The 23,606-nt window shown below is 48.7% G+C and overlaps 1 protein-coding gene across 1 annotated transcript in view; it reads right to left on the minus strand.

Annotated features, from left to right (window-relative positions):
• LOC135051178 (uncharacterized) overlaps positions 1–22,778 on the minus strand; it is a 67,247-nt gene extending 44,469 nt beyond the window's left edge. The window contains exon 1 of the mRNA XM_063957298.1: positions 22,411–22,778. The gene's annotated coding sequence lies outside the window, so the exon portion shown is untranslated. The remainder of the gene's footprint in view (positions 1–22,410) is intronic.
• Between the last annotated feature and the right edge of the window lie 828 nt (positions 22,779–23,606).

Consider the following 23,606-nt stretch of genomic DNA (forward strand, 5'->3'; position numbering starts at 1 on the left):
TCGCTCGCTGCATTTTAACGCAGCAGAGCGAACGGGTCCCTGCTGCGCATGCGCCGAAGCCGTAGTGCGCCGGCGCATGCCAGATGGCTGAAGGCCGTAGCAGGAATGCGATCGCCTCTGCCTGATTGACAGGCAGAGGCGATCGCTGGGCGGGAGGGGGCGTTTGGCCGCCATTTTTAGTTGGTTTGGTCCGGCCAATGCAGACGTGGCCAGACCAAACAGGGGGCGAGCCACAGCAGCTGCATGACGTCACACGCAGCCGCTGCGGGCCGGGGAGCGATGAGTAGCTCCCGGCCAGCACGCTAAAGCTGCGCTGGCCGGGAGCTACTCTTGAAGTACAAAGGCATCGCCGCTGTGCGATGCCTTTGCACTTCCGCAAGGGGGGCCGGACAGACATGCGGGGAGGGCTAGCCCTGTGCTGGGTGTCCCCCCGCATGTCAGGGAAGAAGATCGTAGCTGTGCTAAATTTAGCACAGCTACGATCAACTTGGAATGACCCCCATGGTTTTGACCAACTGCTAACAAATTTGCTGCTGCGATCAACTCTGAATTACCCCTCATGTGCACTGCAGGTAATAATAATATGTGTAGAGAGATTTAGATTTGGGTGGGGTGTGTTCAAACTAAAATCTAAATAGCAGTGTAAAAATAAAGCAGCCAGTATTTGCCATGAACAGAAACAAAATTATCAACCCAGATCTAACTCTCTCTGCACATGTTACAGTATATCTGAGCCACCTGCAGTGCACATGGTTTTGCTCATTAGCGATAGATTTTGCTGCTGCGATCAGGTCTCAATTAGGCCCAACAACAATCATTATTATTATGACAATAAAAATATGGAGTCTCCTCCAGATAAAAGGGCCTTTGTTTAACTGTTCAAAAAGATTGTTCTTTTTTCATGCATCACACATGCAATGTTTTCTGATACACTTCTTAAATCAACCATTCTCTGAAGCAATGTTTTCAATTATAAGCACAATTGTAGGTTTGGAATGCCCACGTACAATCTTACAACATTCTTTTCATACATCGATCCCCATTACACAGTGGAGCAGTGGCAGAACTTGTGAGTGGTGGGCCTAGGTGAAAAACTATGCATGGGCCCCCTTCCACCACCCCAAGTTCACAATATGCCACAAGACAGTGAGTGTCAGGGAGAGGTACAGGGTGATGGGGAGGAGGCAGAGGATGATGGGGAGGAGGCAGAGGACGGCAGAGAGATGGATAGGTGGTGAAAGGGAGAGGCAGGGCCGTAACTACGTGTGTGCCAAGTGGGCTTGGCACACAGCGCAGTTGCCCTGAGGGCGCACAGCCAGCGGCAGGGCCGTAACTACGTGGGTGCCAAGTTGCCCTGAGGGCGCACGGCCAGCGGCATGTAATGAGTCAAATTGACTCATTACATGCCGCCTCTTCTGTGCTGTGCGCCGCCGTGCTGTGGAGGGAGAAGAGAGCAGCGCCGGGAAGGGGAGAAGGAGGAGGAGGGAGGGGGACTGGAGCCGCAGCAGCGCTATTTCATTGGTAGTAAGTGCCACTGCCGCAGTCCCCTCTCCTTCCGTATTGGCTGCCCGGCGCTGCTGTGGATGCTGGGATGTGGCTCCTCCATCCCAGCATCCACAGCAGCGCCAGGCAGCCAATACGGAAGAAGAGGGGACTGCTGCAGCGGCGCTTACTACCAATGAAATAGTGCTACTGCGGCTCCAGTCCCCCTCCCTCCTCCTCCTTCTCACCTGCCTGCACCGAGGGAGCTGCACGAGGAGCCTCTCAGCGGGGAGATGGTAAGTATCTCTCTCTCTTTCTCTCTCTCTCTCTCTCTCTCGGACACCTTCTGCCATAATGTGTAAAAAGGGGGCCTGGCTGCCGCAATGTGTAAAAAGGGGGACTGGCTGCCATAATGTGTAAAAAGGGGGCCTGGCTGCCGCAATGTGTAAAAAGGGGGACTGGCTGCCGCAATGTGTAAAAAGGGGGCTTGGCTGCCGCAATGTGTAAAAAAGGGGACTGGCTGCCGCAATGTGTAAAAAGGGGGACTGGCTGCCGCAATGTGTAAAAAGGGGGCCTGGCTACCGCAATGTGTAAAAAGGAGGACCGGCTGCCGCAATGTGTAAAAAGGGGTACACCATCTGCCGTAATATGTAAAAAGGGGGCCTGGCTGCCGCAATGTGTAAAAAGGGGACTTGCTGCCGCAATGTGTAAAAAGGGGGACTGGCTGCCGCAATGTGTAAAAAGGGGGACTGGCTGCCGCAATGTGTAAAAAGGGGGACTGGCTGCCGCAATGTGTAAAAAGGGGGACGCTGGCTGCTGCAATGTGTATAAAGGGGGACACCATCTGCCGTAATGTGTAAAAAGGGGGACGCTGTCTGCCGTAATGTGTAAAAAGGGGGACGCTGTCTGCTGTAATGTATAAAAGGGTCTCTACTTGGTGTAGTGGCGCTACTGTGCAGCGTAATTTGAATAATGGAGACTACTGTGCACCGCAGTATGAATTGCTATTATTTTGTGGCCACGCCCCTTCCCCATAAAGCCACGGCCCTATATATTTTTCACGCACTGCCCCTATCTTACATGGGGGGGACGCCAATGTCGTTTCTTGCTCACAGCGCTAAAATGCCTAGTTACGGCACTGGCCAGCGGCATGTAATGAGTCAAATTGACTCATTACATGCCGCCTGTTCTGTGCTGTGCGCCGCCGTGCTGTGGAGGGAGAAGAGAGCAGCGCCGGGAAGTGGAGAAAAAGGAGGAGGGAGGGGGACTGGAGCCGCAGCAGCTCTATTTCATTGGTAGTAAGCACCGCTGCAGCAGTCCCCTCTCTTTCCGTATTGGCTGCCCGGCGCTGCTGTGGATGCTGGGATGTGGTTCCTCCATCCCAGCATCCACAGCAGCGCCAGGCAGCCAATACGGAAGAAGAGGGGACTGCTGCAGCGGCGCTTACTACCAATGAAATAGCGCTGCTGCTGCTCCAGTCCCCCTCCCTCCTCCTCCTTCTCACCTGCCTGCACCAAGGGAGCTGCACGAGGAGCCTCTCAGCGGGGAGATGGTAAGTATCTCTCTCTCTCTCTCTCTCGGACACCATCTGCCATAATGTGTAAAAAGGGGGGCTGGCTGCCGCAATGTGTAAAAAGGGGGACTGGCTGCCATAATGTGTAAAAACGGGGCCTGGCTGCCGCAATGTGTAAAAAGGGGGACTGGCTGCCGCAATGTGTAAAAAGGGGGCCTGGCTGCCGCAATGTGTAAAAAAGGGGACTGGCTGCCGCAATGTGTAAAAAGGGGGACTGGCTGCCGCAATGTGTAAAAAGGGGGCTTGGCTACCGCAATGTGTAAAAAGGAGGACCGGCTGCCGCAATGTGTAAAAAGGGGTACACCATCTGCCGTAATATGTAAAAAGGGGGCCTGGCTGCCGCAATGTGTAAAAAGGGGACTTGCTGCCGCAATGTGTAAAAAGGGGGACTGGCTGCCGCAATGTGTAAAAAGGGGGACTGGCTGCCGCAATGTGTAAAAAGGGTGACGCTGGCTGCTGCAATGTGTATAAAGGGGGACACCATCTGCCGTAATGTGTAAAAAGGGGGACGCTGTCTGCCGTAATGTGTAAAAAGGGGGACGCTGTCTGCTGTAATGTATAAAAGGGTCTCTACCTGGTGTAGTGGCGCTACTGTGCAGCGTAATTTGAATAATGGAGACTACTGTGCACCGCAGTATGAATTGCTATTATTTTGTGGCCACGCCCCTTCCCCATAAAGCCACGGCCCTATATATTTTTCACGCACTGCCCCTATCTTACATGGGGGGGCGCCAATGTCGTTTCTTGCACACAGCGCTAAAATGCCTAGTTACGGCACTGGCCAGCGGCATGTAATGAGTCAAATTGACTCATTACATGCCGCCTGTTCTGTGCTGTGCGCCGCCGTGCTGTGGAGGGAGAAGAGAGCAGCGCCGGGAAGGGGAGAAGGAGGAGGAGGGAGGGGGACTGGAGCCGCAGCAGCGCTATTTCATTGGTAGTAAGCACCGCTGCAGCAGTCCCCTCTCCTTCCGTATTGGCTGCCCGGCGCTGCTGTGGATGCTGGGATGTGGTTCCTCCATTCCAGCATCCACAGCAGCGCCAGGCAGCCAATACGGAAGAAGAGGGGACTGCTGCAGCGGCGCTTACTACCAATGAAATAGCGCTGCTGCGGCTCCAGTCCCCCTCCCTCCTCCTCCTTCTCACCTGCCTGCACCGAGGGAGCTGCACGAGGAGCCTCTCAGCGGGGAGATGGTAAGTATCTCTCTCTCTCTCTCTCTCTCTCTCTCTCTCTCTCTCGGACACCGTCTGCCATAATGTGTAAAAAGGGGGCCTGGCTGCCGCAATGTGTAAAAAGGGGGACTGGCTGCCATAATGTGTAAAAACGGGGCCTGGCTGCCGCAATGTGTAAAAAGGGGGACTGGCTGCCGCAATGTGTAAAAAGGGGGCCTGGCTACCGCAATGTGTAAAAAAGGGGACTGGCTGCCGCAATGTGTAAAAAGGGGGACTGGCTGCCGCAATGTGTAAAAAGGGGGCCTGGCTACCGCAATGTGTAAAAAGGAGGACCGGCTGCCGCAATGTGTAAAAAGGGGTACACCATCTGCCGTAATATGTAAAAAGGGGGCCTGGCTGCCGCAATGTGTAAAAAGGGGACTTGCTGCCGCAATGTGTAAAAAGGGGGACTGGCTGCCGCAATGTGTAAAAAGGGGGACTGGCTGCCGCAATGTGTAAAAAGGGTGACGCTGGCTGCTGCAATGTGTATAAAGGGGGACACCATCTGCCGTAATGTGTAAAAAGGGGGACGCTGTCTGCCGTAATGTGTAAAAAGGGGGACGCTGTCTGCTGTAATGTATAAAAGGGTCTCTACCTGGTGTAGTGGCGCTACTGTGCAGCGTAATTTGAATAATGGAGACTACTGTGCACCGCAGTATGAATTGCTATTATTTTGTGGCCACGCCCCTTCCCCATAAAGCCACGGCCCTATATATTTTTCACGCACTGCCCCTATCTTACATGGGGGGGCGCCAATGTCGTTTCTTGCACACAGCGCTAAAATGCCTAGTTACGGCACTGGCCAGCGGCATGTAATGAGTCAAATTGACTCATTACATGCCGCCTGTTCTGTGCTGTGCGCCGCTGTGCTGTGGAGGGAGAAGAGAGCAGCGCCGGGAAGGGGAGAAGGAGGAGGAGGGAGGGGGACTGGAGCCGCAGCAGCGCTATTTCATTGGTAGTAAGCACCGCTGCAGCAGTCCCCTCTCCTTCCGTATTGGCTGCCCGGCGCTGCTGTGGATGCTGGGATGTGGTTCCTCCATTCCAGCATCCACAGCAGCGCCAGGCAGCCAATACGGAAGAAGAGGGGACTGCTGCAGCGGCGCTTACTACCAATGAAATAGCGCTGCTGCGGCTCCAGTCCCCCTCCCTCCTCCTCCTTCTCACCTGCCTGCACCGAGGGAGCTGCACGAGGAGCCTGTCAGCAAGGAGATGGTAAGTATCTCTCTCTCTCTCTCTCGGACACCGTCTGCCATAATGTGTAAAAAGGGGGCCTGGCTGCAGCAATGTGTAAAAGGGGGCCTGGCTGCCGCAATGTGTAAAAAGGGGGCCTGGCTGCCGCAATGTGTAAAAAGGGGTCTGGCTGCCGCAATGTGTAAAAAGGGGGATGGCTGCCGCAATGTGTAAAAAGGGGGCCAGGCTACCGCAATGTGTAAAAAGGGGGACTGGCTGCCGCAATGTGTAAAAAGGGGGCCTGGCTGCCGCAATGTGTAAAAAGGGGTCTGGCTGCCGCAATGTGTAAAAAGGGGGACTGGCTGCCGCAATTTGTAAAAAGGGGGCCTGGCTACCGCAATGTGTTAAAAGGGGGCCTGGCTACCACAATGTGTAAAAAGGAGGACCGGCTGCCGCAATGTGTAAAAAGGGGTACACCATCTGCCGTAATATGTAAAAAGGGGGCCTGGCTGCCGCAATGTGTAAAAAGGGGACTGGCTGCCGCAATGCGTAAAAAGGGAGACTGGCTGCCGCAATGTGTAAAAAGGGGGACGCTGGCTGCTGCAATGTGTATAAAGGAGGACACCATCTGCCGTAATGTGTAAAAAGGGGGACGCTGTCTGCCGTAATGTGTAAAAAGGGGGACGCTGTCTGCTGTAATGTATAAAAGGGTCTCTACCTGGTGTAGTGGCGCTACTGTGCAGCGTAATTTGAATAATGGAGACTACTGTGCACCGTAGTATGAATTGCTATTATTTTGTGACCACGCCCCTTCCCCATAAAGCCACGCCCCTATATATTTTTCGCGCGACAACGGCGCGCACTGCCCCTATCTTACATGGGCGGGGGCGCCAATGTCGTTTCTTACACACAGCGCTAAAATGCCTAGTTACGGCACTGGGGAGAGGCAACGGGTGACTGGAAAAGGGCGAGAGGGAGAAGCTGTGGGTGCCAGGGAGAGGCATTGGATGATGGAGAGGGTGACAAAGAGAGGGAGAAGGTGACTGGGAGAAGTTGAAGATGAGAGGCAGTGGGTATGAGAGGTCTCTGTAGGAGGGAGTAAAGGGGGTAAATTGGGTTGAAAGGGTTCACTGGGACATGAAGGGAAATTATCAGTGGGGGAGATAGGCAGAAAAAAACAAGTGGCTTTAACATGAGAGCGGGGAAAAGACAATGCTACTGTAGTGGAAGAATTACTAAAGGGATAGAAGAGGAATTATGTTAGGGAAGAGGAGTGAGAGGGAGGGAGAGAGGGAGAGATGGGGAGAGAGAAAAGAGGTGAATAGGAAGGAAGAGAGGTGCAGTGGAACAGAGAGAGAGAGGAGCAGAGACATAGAGGGGGAGATGGAGAGAGAGAGAGAGAGAGAGATGGAGAGAGAGAGAGGGGGGGGAGACAGAGAAAGAGGGGCAGAGACAGAGATAGAGAGAGACATCAGGGAAAAAGAGGAGAGGAGAGAAAGAGAGGGGGTGGGCGGGGAGAGTAAGAGAGAGGAGGGTGGAGAGTGAGATAGATGGGGGCCGAAGGAGAGATAGTGCGCAAGAGAGAAAGGGCAGAGTGAGGGAGAGAGAGGGGGGCAAGAGAGAGCAGGGGCTGAGGGGGAGATAGAAAGAGAGATAGAGAGGGGGGGCGATGCAGAGATAAAGATGCTGAGTAGCACTTGCCACTTGTACAACTCTAGGATTGTGTTTCTCTTACCTGGCCTCTGAGGCATGGACAATCAGGTGCTGCTGCTCATTGAGATGGCCAGTGCCTTTGCTTCCCTCCCATGAACTTTTGGTGCCGGGGACGTCAGGGGACGTGGAGAAGTATGAAAGGGGATGAGCTGATAGATCACTCCCTCCTCCCCCCTCTGGCTAGGCAGTTCCACACAGGCAGCATTAGGGAGTATTAGGGGAGAAGCTGAGACGCGACTCCTACTCCCCCTCCCGGCTTGGACCCGAACACTGCTGTGGCCGCATTGCCACAGACTCTGGGGCACTAGCGGTGGGCAGCACAGTGCTGACAGTGGGATAACAAGAGTCAGTGTGACTCATTGTAATGCCGGCGCTGTGGGCCCTTTCACTATGGTCACCATTGCTAGTTCCGCCACTTCTAAGGAGTATCGAATTCAATATATCATGGCAAGCACAGATTCCTACCCCTTTTCTTACGTCCTAGAGGATACTGTGGTCCATTTAGTACCATGGGGGTATAGATGGGTCTACTAGGAGCCATGGGCACTTTAAGAGATTAATAGTGTGGGCTGGCTCCTCCATCTATGCCACCCCTACCAGACTCAGTTTAGAAAATGTGCCCGGAGGAGCCGTCACACTGAAGGAAGCTCCTGAAGAGTTTTCTGCATTTATTTTCTATGTTTGTAATTTTCAGGCAGGGCTGTTTGGCACCAACCTGCCTGCTTTGTGGGACTTAGGGACGGGGGGGGGGGGGGGGGGGGGTAGACGGCCCAACCTCTTGAAGGGTTAATGGTCCTGTTCACTGCTGACAGGACACTGAGCTACTGAGGGAACTATTCGCAAGCCCCACCACGGCGAGCGTACATCCCAGCAGCACGCTGCAACCCCTAACAGAGCCAGAAGAATGAAGAGTGGTGAGTACTGAGCCGGCGTCCCGGCTAGTGCGGTGCCGGCTATTATGGCGGCATGAGGGTACGGAGACGAACGGCTTCTACATGGGGCGGAATGCGTCTCTGGACACAGTACACAATTGCATCCCCGTATACTGTACACAGTACCAATACCTTAGTCTGCAACCCGGCTAAGCTTGGCATTAGCAATAAGGGCGCGGTGGGGGCTGTCTCCAAACCACTCTGTGTCTTCCTGAAGGGCTCTTTGTGGGTTAATTGTGCTTAACCTTTCCTGTGTGTGTGTGTGTGACAAAGAGTGCGTCTCTTGTACCGCAGAGTGTTCCTCTTCACCTCGGGGCTCACTACTGGGTACTACTAGCGGGGTTGAACTGGAATGGGTTAATTCTCTTAAGGGAATGATCTCAACTCTTTCTACAAAATTGTCCCGCAATGAGAAAGAGACGCAATACTTAAAACAGACTGTGGATGAGTTTATGAACAGAAACTCTATCCCAAAAACAGCGTCTCAATCCCCTCCCATTTGTCTGCAAAAGCAATCTCTGGCCCCTATCCTGCAGTCTGACTCTGATGATGACAGGTCAGACATGGAGGAGGGGGAGGTGGACTCAGAAAGGTGGGGGGATACAGCTCTGTCACTGGGAATAGAGGCTCTTATTGAGGCTATCAGAGATGTTCAGCATATTCCTGATAAGGTGTCAGAGGAGTGTGAGGAATCTTATTTTAATGTAAAAAAAAGGAAGTCCTTAGTTACTTTTCCTGTGTCAAAGGAATTGAATACCCTGTTTGAAGAACCATGGGTTAATCCTGATAAGAAGTTTCAGATTCCTAAAAGGTTACTCTCATCTTTTCCTTTTCCTCTGGAGGATAGGAAAAAATCGGAAAATCCACCGATAGTGGACGCATCAGTCTCTAGGCTGTCACATAAAATTGTATTGCCTGTTCCTGGTGCAGCCTCCATGAAAGACACAGCTGATCGCAAAATTGAGACTACACTCAAATCATTGTATACAGCTTCTGGGGTGGCCCAAAGACCCACTATTGCATGTGCGTGGATCATTAAAGCCACTGATAAAAAGTCAGGTAACCTAATTCATGGGTTAGATTCCTTATCTGGGAGGGATGTTGTCTTACTCCTGCAGCATATACAGGACTCGGTGAACTTTATGGTGGAAGCCATAAAGGAAATAGGCGTGCTTAACGCATGTACCACCACTAAGACAGTATAGGGGCTTGTGGCTACGCCAGTGGATTGCTGACGTGGACTCCAGGAAAGGCGTGGAAGGCTACCATTCACAGGAGAGGCCTTGTTTGGAGATGAATTAGACAAATGGATCTCCACAGCTACTGCGGGTAAGTCTACGTATCTTCCTTCCTCAGCCCCCCCTACCAAGAAAACTTATTCAGCTTCTAAGTTACAGTCCTTTCGGATGGCCAAGTTCAAGGACAAATCCAATGGTGCTTCTACGTCCTCCAGCATTGCAAGAGGTAAACCATGCAAATGAGCAACAGAAGGTGCTCAGGAACAGAGCTCAGGTTCGGCTTCCTCGAAAGCATCCGCATGATGGTGGACTGCAATGCCTGGAAGGATGTCAGGTGGGAGCCCAACTACAATTCTTCAGTCAGATATGGTCAAATTCGTGCCAGAATCCCTGGGTCATAGATCTTATTTCCCATGGCTACAGACTGTAGTTCCAAAAGCTCCCACCCCACAGACGTACATAAACCGACAGGGCGGAATAAAAAGCAGAGCAGCAATGGCAGAAAGTAACGCTGTGGCATTGTCAGCATTCTTTATTTCGGGAGTAGATAACTGGGAAGCAGACCTCCACTTCTTCTGATCCCAAGAATTCTGAAATTAATAAAAAGGGAAAAGGTTCAAGCAATACTCATTGCTTCGGACTGGCCAAGAAGGGCCTGGTACGCGGACCTTCTGGAGATGCTCCTCGGAGATCCGTGGCCTCTACCTCTTCGCGAGGATCTTCTGCAACAGGGCCTGTTCGTCTATCAGGACTTACCGCGGCTACATTTGACGGCATGGAAGTTGAAGCATTACCATCATATTTGGAAGAAATATGTCTCTTGGTATGAGAACAGAAATTATTCTGCGGTGGATTTTCATCTGGGACGTTTCCTGCTTTTTCTGCAGGCAGGCGTGGATGTGGGCCTGCGTCTGGACTCGATAAAAGTCCAGATTTTGGCCTTGCCCATTTTATTTCAGAAACAATTGGCGTCTCTCCTTGAGGTCCAGACGTTCTTGAAAGGTGTTCTGCACATCCAACCTCCCTTTGTGCCTTCAACGGCACCTTGGGATCTCAATGCAGTTCCTCCAGTCGTACTGGTTTGAGTCTTTACAGGAGGTGGACGAAAAATATCTTACGTGGAAGACCATCACACTGTTGGCCTTGGCTTTAGCAAGACGTGAGTCGGAGCTGGGGGCTTTGTCTCACAAAAGTCCCTATTTAATTTTCCATGAGGACAGTGCTGAACTCAAATTTGTCAGCAATTTCTTCCTAAAGTGGTGTCCGCATTTCACATCAACCAACCTATTGTGGTTCTGGTTGTCACCGACACCTCTGCTACTTCAAAGTCTTTGGATGTTGTGAGGGCTTTGAAAGTGTATGTGAACAGAACAGCTGATCACTGAAAGGTGGACTCGCTGTTTGTTCTTTATGATCCCAATAAGATTGGTTGTCCTGCTTCAAAGCAGACAATTGCACGCTGGATCAGACTTCTTATCCAGCATGCTTATTCCATGGCAAGTTTTCTGTGTCCAAAATCTGTACAGGCCCACTCTACTAGGTTGGTGGGTTTTTCCTGGGCGGCTGCCCGGGGGTGTCTCGGCTTTACAGCTCTGCCGAGCAGCTACTTGGTCAGGTTCAAACACGTTTGCTAAGTTCTACAAGTTCGATACTTTGGCCTCTGAGGACCTTCAGTTTGGTCAATCAGTTCTGCAGGAACCTCAGCACTCTCCCACCCGGTTTGGGAGCTTTGGTACATCCCCATGATACTAAATGGATCCCAGTATCCCCTAGGACATAAGAGAAAATAGGATTTGAATTACCTACCAGTGAATCCTTCTCTCGTAGTCCTTAGAGGATATTGGGCGCCCGCCCAGTGCTTTGTTCTTACTGCATTGTTACTTGGTTAAGTAATGTTGGTTCAGCCGTTGCTGTTCCTGTTTCAAGTTTGGTTAGCTTGGCTTTCCTCTTGTTTTGTGTGCTGGTTCAGAATCTCACCACTATACTTATCTATTCTTCTCTCGAAGTATGTCCGTCTCTTCGGGCACAGTTTCCTAGACTGAGTCTGGTAGGAGGGGCATAGAGAGAGGAGCCAGCCCACACTATCAAATTCTTAAAGTGCCCAAGGCTCCTAGCGGACCCGTCAATACCCCATGGTACTAAATGGACCCCAGTATCCTCTATGGACTACGAGAAAAGGATTTACTGGTAGGTAATTAATATCCTATTTTATTTTCCTTTAAATTCTAAATGACCACCATATAATATACATACAAAGCATCTCAGTGACTATCATACAATGCAGATAGCATCCTTATGACTCCCATAAAATACACTGATCATCTTAGTAGCACCCAACGCAGTACAGAGAAACATAGAGAGAGATCCCCCCAAACAATAGAGAGATCATACCAGTGACCATTATATAATAAATGGAGCAATACAGTGAGAGCTTTACAGGGGTGGTCTTCTGTATGCCGACTGACGGGATCCCGGCGCACAGTATACCGGCGTCAGGATCCCGACAGCCGGCATACGACCCCCCGGGAGGGAGAATAAAATAGTGTGCCCGTAACGTGGCGAGCGCAGCGAGGGGCTCATTTGCGCTCGCCACACTGTCGGTAAGCCGGCGGTCGGGCTCCCGGCGCCGGTATGCTGGTCGCCGGGAGCCCGACCGCCGGCATATCGTAGTGAACCCCTTTACAGTATAGGGCGCATCCCAGTAAAATTTAGCATCTTCTGATTTTGGCAGATCAGGGTCCTGTTAACTGGGGTTGAACCTATTAGCTGTAACGGGTGTGATGTGCAGCTGCTGCAGAATTTCAATGCCGGCAACTGCACCCGATCTCGAAGCCTTAGCGGGCTGAAATCAAGTTGCACAAAATTACTTGTAGCCATATGGGGCAGTGAGCACTTTTGTGCGTTTTGGATCAATCCCTTTGATTTGTTGGGAGAACATTCTAAATGAGTTTCACCAGATAGAGACAAATTGTTTGTAGGTCAGTAGCTTCTAGACATGCTTTATGTTCGTTTCTACCAGTGGTGTACAAACCGTCCACTATTTGATAGAGATGTATTAAAGTCAGCCTCAATGTCCCCAAACTCTTAGCATTTAAGACATACATGAGCACAGCTGTAGAAGAACTTAAGGGAGATGCTGTGAACAAATATTTGTGCCCATGCAACTAGGGATGCCCCATCAAAAGTAGGATTAGCACCCTCTCCTGGTATCCTTGGTCAGCGGGTATCGGAGCAATAAAATGTGTGCCTCTGTATACAGTAGTTTATGGAATAATGCCCCCATATACTGTTTGATATTAAATTATCTCCAGGATATTATTTAATACATATTTGTGCCCCGGTAACATATAATTGCTTTTTTTTTCCATTAGAAATTGCTATTCTCCCTAAACTACTTTCCATTTAGGGGACTAGAAATTACTGCATATAGGCCCTCATTCCGAGTTGTTCGCTCGGTAATTTTTTTCGCAACACAGCGATTTTCCGCTAATTGCGCATGCGCAATGGCCCTCATTCCGAGTTGTTCGCTTGCAAGCTGCTTTTAGCAGCATTGCACACGCTAAGCCGCTGCCTACTGGGAGTGAATCTTAGCTTATCAAAATTGCGAACGAAAGATTCTCAAAATTGCGAATAGAAATTTCTTTATAGTTTCTGAGTAGCTCGAGACTTACTCTTCCAGTGCGATCAGTTCAGTGCTTGTCGTTCCTGGTTTGACGTCTCAAACACACCCAGCGTTCGCCCCCAGACACTCCTCCGTTTCTCCAGCCACTCCCGCGTTTTTCCCAGAAACTGTAGCGTTTTTTCACACACTCCCATAAAACGGCCAATTTCCGCCCAGAAACACCCACTTCCTGTCAATCACACTCCGATCTCCAGAACGAAGAAAAAACCTTGTAATGCCGTGAGTAAAATACCTAACTGCATAGCAAATTTACTTGGCGCAGTCGCAGTGCGAACATTGCGCATGCGCAGTTAGCGGAAAATCGCTGCGATGCGAAGAAAATTACCGAGCGAACAACTCGGAATGACCACCAATGTTCGCACTGCGACTGCGCCAAGTAAATTTGCTAAGAAGTTTGGTATTTTACTCACGGCATTACAAGGTTTTTTCTTCGTTCTGGTGATCGTAGTGTGATTGACAGGAAGTGGGTGTTTCTGGGCGGAAACTGGCCGTTTTATGGGTGTGTGTGAAAAAACGCTGCCGTTTCTGGGAAAAACGCGGGAGTGTCTGAAGAAACGGAGGAGTGTCTGGGCGAACGCTGGGTGTGTTTGTGACGTCAAACCAGGAACGAAACTGACTGAACTGCTCGCAGTGGCAGAGTAAGTCCCGAGCTACTCAGAAACTGCTAAGAAATTTCTATTCGCAATTTTGAGAATCTTTCGTTCGCAATTTTGCTAAGCTAAGATTCACTCCCAGTAGGCGGCGCCTTAGCGTGTGCAATGCTGCTAAAAGCAACTTGCGAGCGAACAACTCGGAATGAGGGCCATAGGCCCTCATTCCGAGTTGTTCGCTCGCTAGCTGCTTTTAGCAGCATTGCACACGCTAGGCCGTCGCCCTCTGGGAGTGTTTCTTAGCTTAGCAGAATAGCGAATGAAAGATTAGCAGAATTGCGAATAGAAAATTCTTAGCAGTTTCTGAGTAGCTCGAGACTTACTCCTACACTGCGATCAGCTCAGCCCGTTTCATTCCTGGTTTGACGTCACAAACACGCCCTGCGTTCGGCCAGCCACTCCCCCATTTCTCCAGACACTCCCACGTTTTATCCTGGCATGCCTGCATTTTTCCGCACACTCCCAGAAAACGGTCAGTTTCCGCCCAGAAACACCCACTTCCTGTCGATCACACTCCGATCACTTCAACGATGAAAAGTCTTCATTAAGACATGAGTAAATCTACTAAGTTTTGTGCTAAAATACTTACCGCATGCGCGCTGCGTACCATGCGCATGCGCATTTTTGTCTTAATCGCTCCGTTGCGAAAATCGGCAACGAGCTAACAACTCGGAATGACCCCCATAGTAAAATACCACTGCTGATTTCACTGACACCCTTCAAAACACTGGATAGTAAATCTGATGACTTGGAGGTTAAATTGCCAGCAAAGCAAGGTGGTTTCAAAACAACTACAATATTGAAGGTGGCTTTAGTAAATTAAGATGTATGACTTAGTCCTATAATTTACATAACTGCTTTCAACACTCACACTAGGGGTCTACTACTTATGGTTAGTGATGAGCGGGTTCGGTTCCTCGGAATCCGAACCTCCCCGAACTTCACCCATTTTACACGGGTCCGAGGCATACTCGGATACTCCAGTATTGCTCGGTTAACCCGAGCGTGCCCAAACGTCATCATCCCGCTGTCGGATTCTCGCGAGATTCGGATTCTATATATGGAGCCGCGCGTCGCCGCCATTTTTCACTCGTGCATTGGAAATGATAGTGAGAGGACGTGGCTGGCGTCCTCTCACTTTGTTTCAGAACTTTCAGGGGGCTGCAAATACCTTTATTCTGGGGACCAGCAGTATTATAGGAGGAGTACAGTGCAGAGTTTTGCTGACCAGTGACCACCAGTATTATACGTTCTCTGCCTGAAAAACGCTCCATATCTGTGCTCAGTGTGCTGCATATATCTGTGCTCACACTGCTTTATTGTGGGGACTGGGGACCAGCAGTATTATATAGGAGGAGTACAGTGCAGAGTTTTGCTGACCAGTGACCACCAGTATTATACGTTCTCTGCCTGAAAAACGCTCCATATCTGTGCTCAGTGTGCTGCATATATCTGTGCTCACACTGCTTTATTGTGGGGACTGGGGACCAGCAGTATTATATAGAAGGAGTACAGTGCAGAGTTTTGCTGACCAGTGACCACCAGAATTATACGTTCTCTGCCTGAAAAACGCTCCATATCTGTGCTCAGTGTGCTGCATATATCTGTGCTCACACTGCTTTATTGTGGGGACTGGGGACCAGCAGTATTATATAGGAGGAGTACAGTGCAGAGTTTTGCTGACCAGTGACCACCAGTATTATACGTTCTCTGTCTGAAAAATGCTCCATATCTGTGCTGCATTGTAGTATATAGTAGGAGTACAGTGCATAATTTTGCTGACCACCAGTATATAATATATAGGAGTACGGTACAGAAGGCCACTGCTCTACCTACCTCTGTGTCGTCAAGTATACTATCCATCCATACCTGTGGTGCATTTCAGTTTTGCACAGTTTGCTGACCACCAGTATATAATATATAGCAGTACGGTACAGTAGGCCACTGCTCTACCTACCTCTGTGTCGTCAAGTATACTATCCATCCATACCTGTGGTGCATTTCAGTTGTGCGCAGTATATATAGTAGTAGGCCATTGCTATTGATACTGGCATATAATTCCACACATTAAAAAATGGAGAACAAAAATGTGGAGGGTAAAATAGGGAAAGATCAAGATCCACTTCCACCTCGTGCTGAAGCTGCTGCCACTAGTCATGGCCAAGACGATGAAATGCCATCAATGTCGTCTGCCAAGGCCGATGCCCAATGTAATAGTAGAGAGCATGTAAAATCCAAAACACAAAAGTTCAGTAAAATGACCCAAAAATCAAAATTAAAAGCGTCTGAGGAGAAGCGTAAACTTGCCAATATGCCATTTACGACATGGAGTGGCAAGGAACGGCTGAGGCCCTGGCCTATGTTCATGGCTAGTGGTTCAGCTTCACATGAGGATGGAAGCACTCACCCTCTCGCTAGAAAAATGAAAAGACTTAAGCTGGCAAAAGCACAGCAAAGAACTGTGCGTTCTTCTAAATCACAAATCCCCAAGGAGAGTCCAATTGTGTCGGCTGCGATGCCTGACCTTCCCAACACTGGACGGGAAGAGGTGGCGCCTTCCACCATTTGCACGCCCCCTGCAAGTGCTGGAAGGAGCACCCGCAGTCCAGTTCCTGATAGTCAAATTGAAGATGTCACTGTTGAAGTACACCAGGATGAGGATATGGGTGTTGCTGGCGCTGAGGAGGAAATTGACAAGGAGGATTCTGATGGTGAGGTGGTTTGTTTAAGTCAGGCACCCGGGGAGACACCTGTTGTCCGTGGGACGAATATGGCCATTGACATGCCTGGTCAAATTACAAAAAAATCACCTCTTCGGTTTGGAATTATTTTAACACAAATGTGGACAGCAGGTATCAAGCCGTGTGTTGCCTTTGTCAAGCTGTAATAAGTAGGGGTAAGGACGTTAACCACCTCGGAACATCCTCCCTTATACGTCACCTGCAGCGCATTCATCATAAGTCAGTGACAAGTTCAAAAACTTTGGATGACAGCGGAAGCAGTCCACTGACCACTAAATCCCTTCCTCTTGTACCCAAGCTCCTGCAAACCACACCACCAACTCTCTCAGTGTCAATTTCCTCCTTACCCAGGAAAGCCAATAGTCCTGCAGGCCATGTCACTGTCAAGTCTGACGAGTCCTCTCCTGCCTGGGATTCCTCCGATGCATCCTTGAGTGTAACGCCTACTGCTGCTGGCGCTGCTGTTGTTGCTGCTGGGAGTCGATCGTCATCCCAGAGGGGAAGTCAGAAGACCACTTGTACTACTTCCAGTAAGCAATTGACTGCCCAACAGTCCTTTGCGAGGAAGATGAAATATCACAGCAGTCATCCTGCTGCAAAGCGCATAACTCAGGCCTTGGCAGCCTGGGTGGTGAGAAACGTGTTTCCGTTATCCACCGTTAATTCACAGGCAACTACAGACTTGATTGAGGTACTGTGTCCCCGGTACCAAATACCATCTAGGTTCCATTTCTCTAGGCAGGTGATACCGAAAATGTACACAGACCTCAGAAAAAGAGTCACCAGTGTCCTAAAAAATGCAGTTGTACCCAATGTCCACTTAACCACGGACATGTGGACAAGTGGAGCAGGGCAGACTCAGGACTATATGACTGTGACAGCCCACTGGGTAGATGTATTGCCTCCCGCAGCAAGAACAGCAGCGGCGGCACCAGTAGCAGCATCTCGCAAACGCCAACTCGTTCCTAGGCAGGCTACGCTTTGTATCACCGCTTTCCAGAAGAGGCACACAGCTGACAACCTCTTACGGAAACTGAGGAACATCATCGCAGAATGGCTTACCCCAAATGGACTCTCCTGGGGATTTGTGACATCGGACAACGCCAGCAATATTGTGCGTGCATTACATCTGGGCAAATTCCAGCACGTCCCATGTTTTGCACATACATTGAATTTGGTGGTGCAGATTAATTTAAAAAACGACAGGGGCATGCAAGAGATGCTGTCGGTTGCCCGAAGAATTGCGGGCCACTTTCGGTATTCAGCCACCGCGTGCCGAAGACTGGAGCACCAGCAAACAGTCCTGAACCTGCCCTGCCATCATCTGAAGCAAGAGGTGGTAACGAGGTGGAATTCAACCCTCTATATGCTTCAGAGGATGGAGGAGCAGCAAAAGGCCATTCAAGCCTATACATCTGCCTACGATATAGGCAAAGGAGGGGGAATGCACCTGACTCAAGCGCAGTGGAGAATGATTTCAACGTTGTGCAAGGTTCTGCAACCCTTTGAACTTGCCACACGTGAAGTCAGTTCAGACACTGCCAGCCTGAGTCAGGTCATTCCCCTCATCAGGCTTTTGCAGAAGAAGCTGGAGACATTGAAGGAGGATCTAAAACAGAGCGATTCCGCTAGGCATGTGGGACTTGTGGATGGAGCCCTTAATTCGCTTAACCAGGATTCACGGGTGGTCAATCTGTTGAAATCAGAGCTCTACATTTTGGCCACTGTGCTCGATCCTAGATTTAAAACCTACGTTGTATCTCTCTTTCCGGCAGACTCAAGTCTGCAGAGGTTCAAATACCTGCTGGTGAGAAAATTGTCAAGTCAAGCGGAACGTGACCCGTCAACAGCTCCTCCTTCACATTCTCCAGCAACTGGGGGTGCGAGGAAAAGGCTAAGAATTCCGAGCCCACCTGCTGGCGGTGATGCAGGGCAGTCTGGAGCGAGTGCTGACATCTGGTCCGGACTGAAGGACCTGCCAACGATTACTGACATGTCGTCTACTGTCACTGCATATGATTCTGTCACCATTGAAAGAATGGTGGAGGATTATATGAGTGACCGCATCCAAGTAGGTACGTCAGACAGTCCGTACGTATACTGGCAGGAAAAAGAGGCAATTTGGAGGCCCTTGAAGAAACTGGCTTTATTTTACCTAAGTTGCCCACCCTACAGTGTGTACTCCGAAAAGAGTGTTTAGTGCAGCCGCTCACCTTGTCAGCAATCGGCGTACGAGGTTACTTCCAGAAAATGTGGAGAAGATGATGTTCATCAAAATGAATTATAATCAATTCCTCTGTGGAGACATTCACCAGCAATTGCCTCCAGAAAGTACACAGGGACCTGAGATGGTGGATTCCAGTGGGGACGAATTAATAATCTGTGAGGAGGGGGATGTACACAGTGAAAGGGGTGAGGAATCGGACGATGAGGAGGAGGTGGACATCTTGCCTCTGTAGAGCCAGTTTGTGCAAGGAGAGATTGATTGCTTCTTTTTTGGTGGGGGACCAAACCAACCAGTCATTTCAGTCACAGTTGTGTGGCAGACCCTGTCGCTGAAATGATGGGTTTGTTAAAGTGTGCATGTCCTGTTTATACAACATAAGGGTGGGTGGGTGGGAGGGCCCAAGGACAATTCCATCTTGCACCTCTTTTTTCTTTCATTTTTCTTTGCATCATGTGCTGTTTGGGGACTATTTTTTTGAAGTGCCATCCTGCCTGACACTGCAGTACCACTCCTAGATGGGCCTGGTGTTTGTGTCGGCCACTTGTGTCGCTTAGCTTAGCCATCCAGCGACCTTGGTGCACCTCTTTTTTTCTTTGCATCATGTGCTGTTTGGGGACTATTTTTTTGAAGTGCCATCCTGTCTGACACTGCAGTGCCACTCCTAGATGGGCCAGGTGTTTGTGTCGGCCACTTGGGTCGCTTAGCTTAGTCACACAGCTACCTCATTGCGCCTCTTTTTTCCTTTGCATCATGTGCTGTTTGGGGACTATTTTTTTGAAGTGCCATCCTGTTTGACACTGCAGTGCCACTCCTAGATGGGCCAGGTGTTTGTGTCGGCCACTTGGGTCGCTTAGCTTAGTCATCCAGCGACCTCAGTGCAAATTTTAGGACTAAAAATAATATTGTGAGGTGTGAGGTGTTCAGAATAGACTGGAAATGAGTGGAAATTATGGTTATTGAGGTTAATAATACTATGGGATCAAAATGACCCCCAAATTCTATGATTTAAGCTGTTTTTGAGGAATTTTTGTAAAAAAACACCCGAATCCAAAACGGGATCCGGTCTGAAGATCGACAGTGTCTAGGTCGACAATGTTTAGGTCGACCATTATAGGTCGACAGTCACTAGGTCGACATGGATGGAAGGTCGACAGGGTTTCTAGGTCGACATGTGCTAGGTCGACAGGTCTAAAGGTCGACATGAGTTTTTCTATTTTTTTTTCTTTTTTTGAATTTTTTCATACTTAACGATCCACGTGGACTACGATTGGAACGGTAAAGTGTGCCGAGCGAAGCGGTAGCGGAGCGAAGGCACCATGCCAGAAGCATGGCGAGCGAAGTGAGCCATGCGGGGGGACGCAGTGCACTAATTTGGGATCCCGGTCACGCTACGAAGAAAACGACAAAAAAAAAAATCCTCATGTCGACCTATAGACCTGTCGACCTAGCACATGTCGACCTAGAAACCCTGTCGACCTTCCATCCATGTCGACCTAGTGACTGTCGACCTATAGTGGTCGACCTAAACATTGTCGACCTAGACACTGTCGATTTGATGAACCACACCCATCCAAAACACACCCGAATCCGACAAAAAAATTTCAGGGAGGTTTTGCCAAAACGCGTCCGAATCCAAAACACGGCCGCGGAACCGAATCCAAAACCAAAACACAAAACCCGAAAAATGTCCGGTGCACATCACTACTTATGGTACTGTGATAACTTCTTTCTCATTAATTTTCACAGCTTTGCTTAACTTATCAGTAGGGTTACTTAAAAAAAAATCACTGATTTCACCCTACATTCATTAACTTTTGCACAGTATTGCATTTCTATACCTTGGTATGGGGAGGGGACTGTGATGTCTGAGCAATTTATCAAACTGTGATAAGCTCACCAGTTTATGTAAGTTTTTATTAGGGTCAGAGGATTAGTACATGCTGTAATTTCTGTAAGGGCTGTTAATAGATGAAGCAGTGCTGTGCATTGAAGTAAGGATGGTGTGGTGACACAGTGCCTTTTCCTGTCATACTAACCTATACGCCAGAGTTTTGACTATATAAAGTACAGTATATGAAAAATACAAAGAATATACTAGAAATATCTATTTTGTATTATTCTACTCATTTCAGAGTCCAAACTCTGGAGTAAAAAGTCTTTGACAGGCCTACCTTTTCAGTACATCTCTGATCAAAACTCACCAAATTCCCAGCAGTATATACTGCTGCACCTGTGTACAATACCTGCATGAACCCTTGGGCTCATATACTGTGTGTAAATCTGGCTCTGGTACTAGCCAGTGCCTCCTCAGCCATTTACCTCACTTGCACGTCCCTGAGATGAAGGTACAATAAGATAATGTAAGCTTTTCATTTCAACACTGCAAATATTACACACTAATTCAGATCCTACAGTACTTCAGAGATGTACGTTACAATATCTCCAATGTTTGTATGCTTTTACATCTGCGCAATTGCAGAAGCTGCATGCTGGCCCCATTTTCTGGGTGTGTTGAAGCTAGTGGCTGCATGCATGAATGCAGCTTTACTGGTCCCGGCTATATGATATATATAACCAGACATTTTGAGTAACCTGAGGCTTTCTCAGATGTCAGATGGTCGCACAATTGATTCAATGCTTTGTCCTCGGATGCAGCAGTGGATCATATAAGCCTGCAGTTGGCGTCTTTTAACTCAAGACACCTTCTGAATACACTTTCAGCACAGTCACTGTGTACAAAGACATAACAGCTGTAGCTATAGCCTCCACCTCTGAACCAGGCCCTCAGTGACATAACTAGCAATCAACAAGACTGCCATAAACCGCTATGCAATAACATCATACCCATCTGAAAATATTATAAAACAGCATGGATTACTACTTTATTTGCCTAAATTAGACGTGCAGACATTTTACTCTCAACCTACAAATGAAATGATTAAAGCAATTTTTCACCAGGTACTTAGGGTCCATAGAGATACATTGTCCAGTGCTGTGTGGGCCATCTGTGCTCCCAAGCCCCTTACCAATTTATATCAGTTGTTATGGCTATTATATTACACACATATACTGTACCCATGATTTAAGAATACTGCAGGTACCTGTACATGCAAAGTACAATGTAATTCTTTTGCTGGTATAATACATGGAAATGAATCATTGACTAACAACGGGACAAAAACATTTCTGCAAGAATATAACTAACAAAGGTGTACGCTTTAAAGACACTGGGGACATGGGCCTTCATTCCGAGTTGATCGCTCGCTAGCTACTTTTAGCAGCCATGCAAACGCAGTCGCCGCCCACGGGGGAGTGTATTTTCGCTTTGCAAGTGTGCAAACGCCTGTGCAGCCGAGCGGTACAAAAACATTTTGTGCAAAACAAGACCAGCCCTGTAGTTACTTATTCTGTGCGATGATTGCTGCGACGAAGGTCCCGGAATTGACGTCAGATACCCGCCATGCAAATGCATGGACACGCCTGCGTTTTTACAAACTCTCCCAGAAAATGTTCAGTTGACACCCATAAACTCCCACTTCCTGTCAATCTCCTTGCAATCGGCTGTGCGAATGAAATCCTCGCTAGAAGCAGTGCAAAACATTGATGCTCTTTGTACCTGTACGCCGCACGTGCATATTTTTGCCATTTTTTTTAAATGATCACTACGCAGCGAACAACGGCAGCTAGCGATCAACTTTGAATGAGGGCCATGGATCTAGATCGTTTCAATAAAATGTAGAGAGGAGTTTCACAAATTAAAGTAGAGCAAATAGGTTCTTTACAATTGTCTTACCTGGAAGAGCTTCCAAAGGTTGTATTCAGCATAGATTTTTCTGACAGAACCTGCTGCCCTCTAAACAGACTCTCAGTACGAGCACAACACAGGTATGTTGTTTTGTCACGCAGTAAAAACACTTCTCTCTTCCGGGTGTGATAGTAACTCCTCAGTACTCTGACACTGTATTTCCTTTGTTTATGGACTTGAAGTTTTAAACTATCTGAGTGTTCCTCTGAATGTGCAATTCAGTGTAAAAGTTTTTACGCACCCAGTAAACAGATGACATATTGTACCTGGAGGCAGCTGTTCTGGGTCATAGAAGGTTTTCTGTTTGTTGAAAGCCTTTGTAATAATCTCTCTGGAGGGCTGAATGAGCCATGGTAATATCTCTATGGAAACGACTGAAAGTTTAACCAGTGTTTAGAGATTACAGAGTGTGTTTTTACAATAGGCATTGGACACACCTGTCTGCAAAGGGACCTGGCTAGATAAAGAGAATGTCTTTTCTCATAATAGCAGAACTACATACTAAAGGGTTTTTACCTCCAGATATCAGATTACTGATAGTACAGCATATTTGCCGACTTTGTATACAGTAACTCCCCTAAGGGAGCTTCTGGAGGGGAAATGTAAGTGCAAAATGCTACATAAATTGTATTAATCCTGGAGAAGGAATAATGAAATGATAAATCAGTGATAAGCGCAAGGTAATAACTCACTAGCCAATCAGCTCCTAACTGTCATTTTTCAAATCCGGAATGATTGGCTGGTGTGTTATCACCTTGCACTTATCAGTGCTTTATCACTGGTTTATCCCTTCTCCAGGTTAATACATCGTCCCCAACATTGTATCATCACGGTCCCTCCCCCTCTGTACCTGCAAAGCATGGCACTGCGCAGAGGAGTTGTAGGGCTACCATGACGGGACTCAGAGTGACTCACATCATCCTGCTCCCTGTCCCGCCCATTTTGCTAGTACAGTAATACCGCTTTCACATCGCTAACCCGGTAAGGAACCGTCTTTTGAACACGCGTCCGACCCAGGTCTGAACACGCTATACCTCTTTCACATTGCATTTTGGAGCTATGTTATTACCGGGTTATTCCCGGGTTGGTGCCTTTCACACTGAACCCGGTTCACCCATTTAAAACAGTGTGATATCATTTTAAATTGACTTTTCTGTCTCACTTTGATGAGGTTTCAAAGGAAA

This window comes from Pseudophryne corroboree, chromosome 2 (assembly GCF_028390025.1).
Source record: "Pseudophryne corroboree isolate aPseCor3 chromosome 2, aPseCor3.hap2, whole genome shotgun sequence".
In the NCBI taxonomy this organism is placed as follows: Eukaryota; Metazoa; Chordata; class Amphibia; order Anura; family Myobatrachidae; genus Pseudophryne; species Pseudophryne corroboree.